Source organism: Tachysurus fulvidraco, chromosome 1 (assembly GCF_022655615.1).
Source record: "Tachysurus fulvidraco isolate hzauxx_2018 chromosome 1, HZAU_PFXX_2.0, whole genome shotgun sequence".
Classification (NCBI taxonomy): Eukaryota; Metazoa; Chordata; class Actinopteri; order Siluriformes; family Bagridae; genus Tachysurus; species Tachysurus fulvidraco.
Window position 1 is genome coordinate 35,217,518 of NC_062518.1, and position 12,548 is coordinate 35,230,065.

The window sequence follows — 12,548 nt, forward strand, 5'->3', positions numbered from 1 at the left end:
CTACATCCCTGCTTCTTGTCTAGAGTGAGTGCAAAATTGTTCCAACACACTGACACAGAGACACACACTGTAGCAGACACGCTTATCCAGAGTGACTTACATTCCATCTCATTTTATACAACTGAGCAATTGAGGGTTAAGGGCCTTGCTCAAGGGCCCAGCATTGGCATCTTGATAGATGTGAGAAATGAACACACAACCTCCAAACAATAATCCAACACCTAAACCACTAGGCTGCCACATCCAATAGTAATGAGACTAGTATGTGAATAACTACCAAAAAAAATTCTAAAGCAGTTAATCATATGCTGTACTCACTATATAAAATGCCCATGCATGTGTGTATATGTGACTGAGATGATCTAGCCATAATATGTTGGATAATTAGTGTCCATTCAAATGGCTACATGATTTTGTAAGAGTATACATAATTCTGCATGTATATCTGTTATTGTCATATCCATAGTCTATGCATGAAAAACAATTTTTTGTGACATTTACAAATTATTTTACTTTTAACATGAAAAATAAATAAATTCTCTGAAGCCGGTGGCACTGACAAGATGATATGATATAGTCTTTTATTCCAGGCTTGAGCCAGATACAAGCCCAGGCCATGTGGCATACATAGCTATTGATTATTGATGTTGCAACAGCACTCTGACATGCTTCTTACTTTTTCACAAAACTAAAGGAAGTAGACATTATTATTGTTATTACATTGGAACTGTGAGAGAGATGTAGCCGTGATAGAGATGGACAGAGAGAGGAAGAGAGAAAGACCTGCCCACCAACATTTGACCATATATTGTAGATTGCTGTTTTAAGATGAATCTTTTTTAAGTAAAAGATGCATGTCTTCAGGCTCCATGGCATGAAACACTGAATTCCTATTTACAATTCATGTAAGTTAACACTTAGCGTGTTCATAATCCTTACAACAGCCTTGAAAATGGATAGGATTGCACAGACATGTTAATATTCAAATAGATGAGAAATGTAAGGGACAGAACAGAGATCAATTGAAAGGGCAGATGGATGAGTGGAAGAAGCACAAGTCATAACCCTAACCCCAACTTTAATTTTCCGTGTATTTTTAAGAGGGAAAGTAAAGGTTATGCATGTCTTCTGTCCTTCAAGTGAATGCACATGTTATTTTGTGTCTATCTCTCTTTTTGTTTTTCTTTCTAAAAGGAAAGGGCACATTATTGGAACCTGCTGAAAATGAAATGACTCACTGCCACCACTGGCTCACCAACATCCCGCAGTAAATCCGTTCCAGTACAGAACAATGCATATCACTCAGTCATTCACTCAGTAATCATATCAGAAAAGAGCTTAACACTAAGGCATTTTCTCAGTAATCACATCTCCCAAATTCAGAATTAGCTCTGAAAAACAACCGCACAACCATATCCTAGTGTACAACTGAAGCTTGATGCAATATTGTGCTGCGGATAATAAAATATTAGCTGTACAACACCAATAAAACAGCTTCATGCAACAGTAAACTTTATACTTCAAAATCTAATAAAATAATTTTAAAATCTTTATAGTTCAAATAATTTGAAGGGTGCAAGAGGTCAAACCAGAGGTTAAACGCACATCAGGCTGTCATTGCTTTTCTCATTTATATTAAACCCATCAAAATTACTCATTCTATATCCCCATAAAACTTCTCTACTGTTTTTAATAACATTCAGAAGTGAAGAAGTAAGATTTCGTATGTATTAATCTTGACCTCTGTATCATTTCCAACTAATTGATTTGTCCTAACTGATATATATCCGTGAGTGTGAGACCTTGCTGTCAAACAGTCTACAGTATATAATTAAGCAAAAAAGTAACACAAATGAATAAAACAAAAACAACACAGGAAATTGTTGGACCTGTCTTTAGCTGTCCAGCAAAACTGAAGTCACACTGTGTAATGTTCTTAAAATGAATTTACAGTAGTGGTTACATTCCCATGTGTAACGATAACTTAAGCAAATTAAACAAAATAGGCAGAAATCTCCTCTACACACAAAGCCTGCACATAACACAAGTGAATTTTTAAAGGCTCACACAAATTTCAGAAAACATTCCACCAAAAGAGCCACAGATACACAAAGGATAAAATGTGCTGTGTGTGGTTCTTTCACTTCTCCTGTCACTAACCATAAAATGATCCCTCTTGGCCACTTATAGTATCATTTCATGTGAGGTCAAATCAAGTATAATACAATTTAGAGTTGTGTGTTTTCCAGATTAGTCATATCCAGTCTCCTTTATTTTTTTCTGATTAATATACTGTATAAAATGCTTCAGACTGTAACCAAAGAAATGACCTACAGTCTTCTGCAAAGTGTAAGCCTACACATTATCATGGTAATTTATCCAAATGAAGAAATAAAAGCTGCAAAATAACCAAAATTATAACCATAAAAATGTGATTAAGGAAAGATGTTGGCTTTTCTTGCTATTCGGAACACATAATACATGTGTTCAGCCACTGGGCTGCAGTGGGAAAAAACAGAGAGAGAGACACTGAAAGCAACTTCCTCTTTGAAAGCTATAATTGGAGCTCCTGATTGTGGAGCTGCCGGTGATGTGATAGCAACACACAGCGCTAAACGCTGCCTTTGATCATGCTAACCCTTGCGTTTGAAGCTGAGAAGCTCCCATCTGACAATCACGCATGCACACACACACACACACACACACACACACACACACACACACACACACATACAGATACACCAGGAGTGTGCAGACATGATTGGTTTAGGCAAATAAAATTTAGATACTTTAATAAAAAAAAAATTTAGTATATGCTGCACAGTTTCAACAATTAATTGAAGGGGCATGGTTTAGGGCTAGGCACATTTAAATAGCCTCAAACTGAATTACAGCAGAGAAGAGTGTGTCACCTGGGATGATTAAAGAAATACTCAGTACATCGCATTTGAGGTGTATGTGCAATTACCATGAGCTGAAATTTTGGGGTTTTACTAAACAACAGAAAGCTTATCATTGGGACCTTTTGTGCAGTCTTTGAATTCGTTAGCACTTAATTTTGCCAAATCCTATGACTATTGCTGTGAGTATGATGCAACTGTTGCAGGGTTCAAAATTTATTCCACCCAGACACGTGAAGCCAACCTTCACTTTGTGTCACTGTGTCACTTTGCAGTGAAACACACTCACTAGAAAGCACGGTCTGCCTTCTTCCACATACATGAGCACAACTGGCTAGTAGAAAGAGAATATGCCTTTATTCTCAACCAATTGTTGCTCCTAATATTTACAAACTCGTGATCACCTGAAGATAGAATACAGAATTTTCAGTTGCACCATTCAGGAGTTTAGTGACGTGACATACGGCTAAGTATGGTGAACCATACTCAGAATTCGTTCTCTGCGTTTGACCCATCCAAAGTGCACACACACAGCAGTGAACACACACACACCGTGAACACACACCCGGAACAGTGGGCAGCCGTTTATGCTGCGGCGCCCGGGGAGCAGTTGGGGGGTTCGGTGCCTTGCTCAAGGGCAACTCAGTAGTGGCCGGCCGGAGACTCGAACCCACAACCTTAGGATTACGAGTCAGACTCTAACCATTAGGCCACGACTTGCCCCAATGTAAATGGATTTTCAGTTCTTTTCTCAGTACACGAAAACATGTGTATATTCAAAGTAATATACTGTATATTCAAAGATTTGTGGACACCTGGTCATCACACCCATATGTGGTTCTTCCCCATACTATTGCCACTGTTGCTGGAAGCACACACACAGGATTCCCTTGTATTCTGTAGCATTACAGTTTCTCTTCACTGGCACTAAAGGGCCAAACTTGTTCCAACATGACAACGCTCCTGTGCACAAAGCAATGCCAATGAAGACAGGGTTTTGGTGTGGAAGAACTTAAATGTCCTTCACAGATCCCAGAGGTCAACCCTATTGAACACCTTTTAGAATGAACTGGAAAGGTGACTGGGCCCCAGACTTCATCACTTATGCTCTTGTGGCTGATTGAGCACAACCAGATTCCAAAATCTAGTGGAAAACCTTCCGAGAGTGGAGCAAATTATAACAGAAAATGGGACCACATCTGGATTGAGATGTTTAACAAGTAAATATTGGTGTGACAATCATGGTCCACAAAGCTTTGGTCATTTAGTTTAGTGTATGCTACAGAATAGTTGGGTAGAGATTAAATTAAAAAACAATGATATTTATTTCTTTAAGTGGCTGTTAAGATTATGATGGTGATACATGATTAAGACTCTTTAAACCAGATTCAAATGTGTAAAATTTCCTAAAACACTAGTGCAAAAAGAGTATTTTGGAGGTAAATAGACAATAACATCTATATTCTCTTCTTTGCTTCCATTATCTTTTTTTGAATACAATTCTTTATTTATGATTTTTGTACTACATTGTGTCATAAATTTGAGTTGTATCTAGCTTATTTTAAGAAAGTCGTGTGAAAGCTGCCAGTCTTGGTTGCTAATATCTACTGCTTAATTTTAATAAATTTTTAAGACCCTGCCATGGCTTCCAATCATAACGTCATTGGCTAAAAGCCTCTAGTTTAGCAGACAGGGCTTATAGATCTGAGATGAAGCCCACCCGGACAATCATCAAGCTCACTCGGTTGTGGTTTTTTTCATCTAGCCGATGTATGTGTGCAGAGCTTCTATACTGCTTCACACTGTCATCATGACTGAGCAAGGAGCAAGAAGACTGGTCTGTCTGTCACTTATTCACACACACACACACACACACACGCACACACACACACACACACACACACACACACACACACATATGTACAAACACACACACGCACACACACATACATACAGGCCAAAGTGGCATTCAGCCAGGGGTACTCTGTGACACATGGGGGTTTTATCGCTGCAATAGTGTTTACAGACTGCTACTGTCAAAAAAAACATATGCTTTGGGGACTTAGAGTCTGTTTCTAATAACATCTCTCTCATTCTCTTACTGTGTCAACCCCATGGCTTAGAGCAGTTTAACAGGCAATGGAAATAAATTATCTCACTTTAACTACTGTGACAGTAGTTCTGGGGGGTATAATCGTGTGTGTGTGTGTGTGTGTGTGTGTGTGTGTGTGTGTGTGTGTGTGTGTGTGTGTGTGTGTGTGTGTGTGTGTGTGTGTGTGTGTGTGTGTGTGTGTGTGTGTGCACATGCCAGTCAGTCTAAACAATCTTGTCTCCACCACAGAGCTGTAAATGAGCATGACCTGAAAGTAGAAGAACACTGCACTTCAGCTACACACATCCTTGGACTAGTGTGAAATTAATTAAAAGACCAGACAGATATTCAGTGCAACCTAAATGAAGAACCCCTAGCAGAAACATCCATCCACCATCCTTCTTCTTTTACCTCACTGTATCCCTTAAAGTCTTTCCTCTTATCTCACTCAACATAGTCCCAGTTTAATTCTGGTGCTCTCCACTCTATCCGTCTCTACTCTTGCAGCCGTATAACCACTATACAAATCACACCCTTCCGTTTCTTGCCTCTGAAGGACTGCAGTTCCAAATTCTCTTCATCATCCACCCTCGCGCTCACATCCATTTAATCAATTCTCCCCTTCCTTTGCTCCCCTTCAACCTCCAATGGCAATCTTTTCCAGCTTTAATCATCAGTACTCCTTGCTCTATTGACCAGATATATTATTTAGATTGCAGTCAATATTACATTTCATTGATTGCAATAGATTTTAATTGTTTTTCTAAAAGTGCTTTGAAGCCACAGCAGCCCCTGATTGCTAGAATGATGTCAGGTACCAAAGTAGTTGAGCTGCAGGATTTAGATGAACAGTAGAATGAACAGTGAATATTTGATTCCACTCAGCTTGTTGCTTATTCAGTGTTATAATAAGCTGGTAATGTGTCATGTGTTCGAAATACAATTGTAAAGGTTTATCTTGTCTAAATAGGACATATTAACAGAAAAAAACATCAGCTGACATAAATCGAAAATTTGCTGATTTTTTTATTTGCTTAAAATCAGATGCATTGTCTCCTTCTCTGTGTAAATAGATAGATAGATAGATAGATAGATAGATAGATAGATAGATAGATAGATAGATAGATAGATAGATAGATAGATAGATAGATAGATAGATAGATAGATAGATAGATAGATAGATAGATAGATGGGTGGGTGGGTGGGTGGGTGGGTGGGTAGATAGATAGATAGATAGATAGATAGATAGATAGATAGATAGATAGATAGATAGATAGATAGATAGATAGATAGATAGATAGATAGATAGATAGATAGATAGATTGATTGATTGATTGATTGATTGATTGATTCTACAGGAACTACCTGTCCCTTGATTTAAAGGAAATATCTGCCCTGAAATTAAACACTTTTACATGTCTAAGCTTGCTATTTTGTTGGTTGGTGCTGTATGTTCACTATTTCCAAGAGCTTTTGTCCAGAATACAAAGCAGTTAACAGCATTTTCACACTTCCCTGAATAATTGTGTCTACACTCAAAAGCACTTCTAAGCTGTGATTGAAGCATTCCTTTCTGCAATTGAAGCTTGATTGCATGTTTCTATACATCACTTTTGTTCACTCAGGTTTGCAAAATGGTAGAGAATAGGTTCATCCTTTTGTTGTTTTTTTTTTTATTATTATTATTATTTTCCTGTTGTACCAGCACTTAAATAGTGAAGAACAGCACTTGTGACATTCAGGGCATGTGGATTGTGCAGAAACACCAGAAGTTTTTTAGTCATGTAGGCAGCAAACAACAGATTTTTTATGATGTTCTCTGTGAAAACACACAGACTAAAAATGTGCTCCGGTGCTATGAATGTCTGGTTTTAGCTATCAATAACCATAACAACCTTTTCCCTTGGCATCACAATAGTAAAAAATTGAGCTTGGATAGCTTCCACACATGATGGGAACTACACTGCGGTTTGGGAGAAGCAAGACCCAGACTGTTGACCAGGGATCTATTCTTTAGAAAAAAACATCCATACTTCACCGATTTAAAAAATTCTGGGCTTAAAAGTCCATGAGCCCCCAGAAAATGTGCGAAAACCACCTAGATGATGCAGTTGATGATGCACTCCACTAGTAGAGTGGTGATGGGATTAACATGAAAAATGAAGCCCAGAAACGTTATCTGTTTAAACCGAGCGATCAGATGAAGGGGTAAATCCCACTAGAATTACTATCAGAAATGAGCTGAACAACATTGTAGGCAATGTAGGATTCCACTAACCAAAGTGAACATAAATCCACATATTAATGAATCTAATAAAGTGATTAATCACAAGATACAAGATCACAAATCTTGTAGCTTACATGTTATTCTAAATATTCTAAAATTATTAAATCTAGCAACATAAAATCTAAATTGTAAAAATCTAATTATAAATAGTGTTATTCTGGATAGATTTTCCTTTACATGACAATATCCCATTGTATATTTACTCAAATTTTAAAGTGGCTCAGGGGCACGGGTGCAGAAATGTCTGCTTAGTTGTTAACCCCTCAGAATTTCAGTGAGTGGTAGAAAGTGACTGCTACCTCACACAATGCTCTCTTAGAATGCTGGCTATAGTGATCTCTGAATGATGACAGCTGCAGTCCTGACAATTCATTCTGTAATGCAAGCCTTCCTTTGCCAGGCTCCATTTCCTTCTACCATCTATTTTAATTACTCCTTTTTTACCCTACAGGCCAAATCAGAATGTGCATACATTTCCCGGCACACTTTCCATATTAATAAAACATTTGGCATTACTCTTAAATAAAGAGCTTAAGGTGGAGACATTTGTGGAGTGGTCCCAGTTCATTTCAAATCTAGCATGAAACATCCATCACCCAAAAGCAAGGCTTGTTTTGGTATACAATATAAAAATTAGATATTTAAAATAAAATAAAAAGAATGACAGAATCCACATCTTCAATAATTTTAATACAGTTAATACTTAATGGTTCAGTGTCATTAATTTTTATATTGGCATTTACATTTGTATTTGTTTGTACAGATCATCATGGTATCTTCTTTTGTCTGGAATTGGATTTGTGCCGATCCACAACTGTTTCTTACTGTATGTCTAAGCTGAGTTGCTTCAGAAAAAAAGATACTGCATGCATCCCAGTATGCATACTTACATGAGTCATGTGTTCACAGTGAAAATTCAAGAAGTGAATTCACAGTGAATTCACAGTGAAAGTTCAAGAAGTGCACATCAAGAACCCAAAACTAAGTATGGAACAAAATGCTTGCAGCTTTTCTTACATAGCAGAAGAAGGGCGGTGTTACCAGGTGCTGACACATCTTTACAAATGTCTTTTAAATAAGCTCACATTGTGTGATTTATTTTAAAAACATTATAAAATTGCACTGTATTTTTTAAAGCATCGTGTTTGTGGTTTGCCAACATCATTTGCCAACACCTGGGGAACGGCTTATAATTTCTGTTAGTAAATAAGCTTTTTGAGATGATTCTACTTTCCTAAAATTTACACACTAGAAAAGTACATAGTGTTAAAGTACATAGTGTAAGTGTATAGTGTGTAGTAGGTAATCTTTCGGTACACTCTCTTCACAAAAAGAGTACATACTTTTATAGACTAGAATAAGTACGTGTATTGGGACACATTAACTGCATCTTATGCTAGGCCATGCACATGTGCACAGTCCATGTACTAATTATAACATAACTTGCCAATCGGTAGCTTTGAAAAGGCATTACATTAATTTCTGCAATCTTCCAAATTAATGTTTAATGAAGCAGTCTGCCTGCTATATATAATTTTATCCCCCTGGTATTAAAGCTTAAATAAATCTATCTCTATTTGATTGTTTTTTATTACCGCTGATTTGATCTAACACAAAATGAAATGTATGGAATTTGTGTAGCTTTCATATGGCCTAACTTTGCTAGTTAATGTCACAATATTGACACTACAAACATAAACCTATTAATACTAAAACTCGTTATAAAAATTTCTCTAAAAAAGCAGTACTAATTGTAGCTAGCCGATTAGCTACATCGATATTAGCATGCTCCCAGCTTCTGACTCAAGTTATGCTATGAAGAAGCAAACAGAAAGTTTGGATAGATGTTAGCTGCTGTTTAAATGAGTTAACTTGTTACTCACACAAACTAGTTTTGTTAACAAATTAAGAATATTATGCTACCTGTACTGTAGCTACCTGTAGCTAGTAATTCCTATTTAAATGACCCAACTAAATAAATTTAATAGCATGGCATTAGCATACATAGAAATGCAGAGTGTGGTTTTACCAGAGTTTCAACAAACAAGTTGGTTTTACTAGAGTTTCAACAAACAAGTTTACAGAGAATTGTGAACCTATTTATTTACATATGACATCATGAATAAAGAAATTCAGCATTTCTGCATATGCAAAGTATTAGGCTGGAACCTACGTGAAGAAATACAACATGAAGAAGCAACCAAGGGCAGGGAAAGTTTTTATAGACTATCCTCTATGAAGGCTTTGAATTCTATCTTTTTCTGATCCCTCCATAATCCAGTCATTAAGAGGGGATCTACTTCAGGCACTACAGACCCACTGGCCCATACACACACACACACACACGCACCAGCACACACATCAGCGTGCATGGATGCATGTGTCTTCCTGATACCAGAGTCATCTGCGTAGCGTACTGAATATATTACATAATACAGGTCAGCCTTCAATTCCACTGTGGATTATGAAAATCTGAAGCGAGACACTGTGTAATAGAATGAGCGGAAAGGAAGCAAAGTTTGATAAAGGGAGTTTGGACAAACAAGCAGAAAGGTTTGAAATGGATTTAGGTCATCAAAGATTTTAACTCATGATTGAGATGTGTGAAACATGAAATAAATCCTTCAAATAAATCAAACTGTAGCCTATTACCAGAGCATCCAGCTGAATTATTCATATTCCCCCGAACACTCAGGCCTTTTACTGGTGCAAAGAAATATGGCTAATGGTCAGTATAAAACTCAAAATTAATTTCACACATGACAGCACAACGTTTTTGGGAAGTGAAAACATACACAGTGCAGTCCATTAATAATCGGACAGTGATAACTTGTAGCCCAGCACACTGTAAATGAACAAATCCAGATATAGAGCAGATGTAAGCTTAATTTGGAATTTGTGCACTTGATGGGCTCTTTTATACATAGTTTGCCCATTTCAAGGGACAAAATTTTTTGTACAAAATTGTAACATAATATTAAGTAAAATGTCAAGGCTGAGTACTTGATTGCAAAATCCCTTGCAATCATTGCCTTCCTGATGTCTGTGTTATTAAACTGTCACAGACATCACCAGACTCAGAGTGGTTTGCATGCTGATGCACTTCCAGTCCTATAATACAAGGGCTTTATATTTTTTGCAATGTTTTGTATCATTTTGTCCCTGGTACACTGTATAATTGCCCATGATTTGGCCCCATAGTGATTTCAGTAGTATTTTCCATACACCATCATGAAGGAGTAGAACTTTAATATATCTCTTCTCACATCAGAATCCACCCTACTGACAGTCACATTATTAATAAAAACTAACTGGTGGTATGCATTAGATTATAACCAGTTCCCTTTTTAAACCGGTGCTCATTTGTGTATAACTTAGATAATGACACACAATTAACATGAAAGACATGAAGTGTATAAAATGACTGTAATTTCTTTTCATATTCATATTATTTAACTTAACTTTTTATTTAAGTGTAAAAGTCATGTATTTGTTCATGTGCCTTGTAAAGTCAGTATGGCTTACCCACTGTTGGTCTGACAGGAATCAAAGATCCTCTAAGAGAGGTAATGGCAATGGTCTCTTCTGTGACTCAGGAAAAGAAAGCCGATGCTAGGCATTCACCATGGCTGGGATTTCTCCCTCACTAGGTTAGATTCCTCTTATCCTGCAGCATGCACAAATTAACAGCTTTGTTCTGTTATTTGTTCTATGAGAATAAAAGCCCTTATTTTCAGCTGTCATTAGGTCCATCAGATGACCTATTTATAACTTGTCTCAAGTGACTTAATGATGCATATTTCCTAAATTGCACACTTGATTATTTCTAACCTTTTTTATCATTTAGTTGTTTGGTGCCAAATCATGGAATCTGCAAATAGCTGTCATTGTCTTTTTAAAGATCACGTCAATGTACAAATCTACAAAGTGTCTATAGCTTTAAAGGATGATCTGAAAGTGCAGTCATGTGACAACAGGTCCATCAGAGCCATGACACCTAATTCCGTTTAAACACTGATAACACCATAACAATGGTCATGTTAACACTGAATTAAGTGAGTGACTGAATTAACTGGTATAGTCTTTCATTTACACCCACATAGTGCACAATAACACTAAAGAAAAAACACTAAACTACTAAATAATGCTTTCTTTGCTGTGCTAGTAAACTTTAGTGTACATCTTTTGTCAAGCCTTATAGTGCATATATGTTGGGTACCTTTCCAAACTGTGCACCATTGAGGGCACCACATCAGCCACATCACAATTAGTTGGTGCTGTTTGTTTTATTTTTTACATGAAAGTGTAACCAAAGGGAAAAGGAGTAGAATTATTCTCAGGATATGAACACTTGTTATTGCAAAAGGAGTGACTCTCAGTACTACTTCGTTTCCGAAAATATCCATAATACTATGGTGATGGCTGTAGTCTAACGCACAGATATTACACCAGTCCAGCAGTTTAATAACCTACCGACTGAATCGGGTCAGAGATCCACAGGAGAGATCCTCGGTGGTAGATCACCTGTCTGTCTGTCGGTCCGGTTCCTGATGTCTACCAGCGAGCTGGACCGTTAGAGGAAAAGAAAAGCGCGCTGCTGGGGTCCATGGCTGTTAGTTATGAATGATGCTTCTCTGTGCGATCTGTCGCTTCACGTAGAATGTGAGCAGCAAGGCAAGATGATTTCTTCTCCGCTGCAGGATCGATGCCCTCTCAATAACGCGTTCACCGGGTCTTCTTCATCAACAGCCGAGTGACAGAAAGCTCCTGTCGCCCTTTTAGAGCCGAATTTAACTTATGCAAATAACTGTGTGCCTTGTGAAGAAGAGCTTGAAGCTCAGAGGAGTAGGAAGCAGGACACTGAAACTGAAGAGAGTGGGAACTGAATCTGTGTGTGTGAGAGAGAAAGAGAGAGAGAGGGGGGGAGAGAGAGAGAGAAAGAGAGAGAGATAGTGTGTGTGTGTGTGTGTGTGTGTGTGTGTGTGTGTGTGTGTGTGTGTGTGTGTGTGTGTGTGTGTGTGTGTGTGAGAGAGAGAGAGAGAGAGAGAGAGAGAGAGAGAGAGACAGAGACAGAGAGATTGTGTGTGTGTGTGTGTGTCTGTGTGTCTGTGTGTGTGTGTCCTTAATCTTTTATTTCTTTACACAGACGAAAAAAAGACGAAAAAAAATAATAGTTTATAACAACTGCAAGCAAATGTTAATTAATGAATACGTTTATTAAAATAAACGTTAATAAATACCATACAGCACTGTAGATCCTCACTGGTTT

General features: G+C 37.5%; 1 protein-coding gene across 2 annotated transcripts in view; it reads right to left on the minus strand.

Annotated features, from left to right (window-relative positions):
• Window positions 1-12,253, minus strand: part of slc8a4b (solute carrier family 8 member 4b) — a 71,774-nt gene extending 59,521 nt beyond the window's left edge. Inside the window, exons 1-2 of one of the 2 annotated variants that reach the window (XM_027142797.2) lie at window positions 11,753-12,252; window positions 10,805-10,946 (exon numbers count right to left, since the gene is read on the minus strand). The gene's annotated coding sequence lies outside the window, so the exon portion shown is untranslated. Of the gene's footprint in view, window positions 1-10,804; window positions 10,947-11,752 lie in introns of both variants that reach the window. The other variant, XM_027142799.2, reaches the window with a different exon arrangement.
• Window positions 12,254-12,548: the final 295 nt, after the last annotated feature.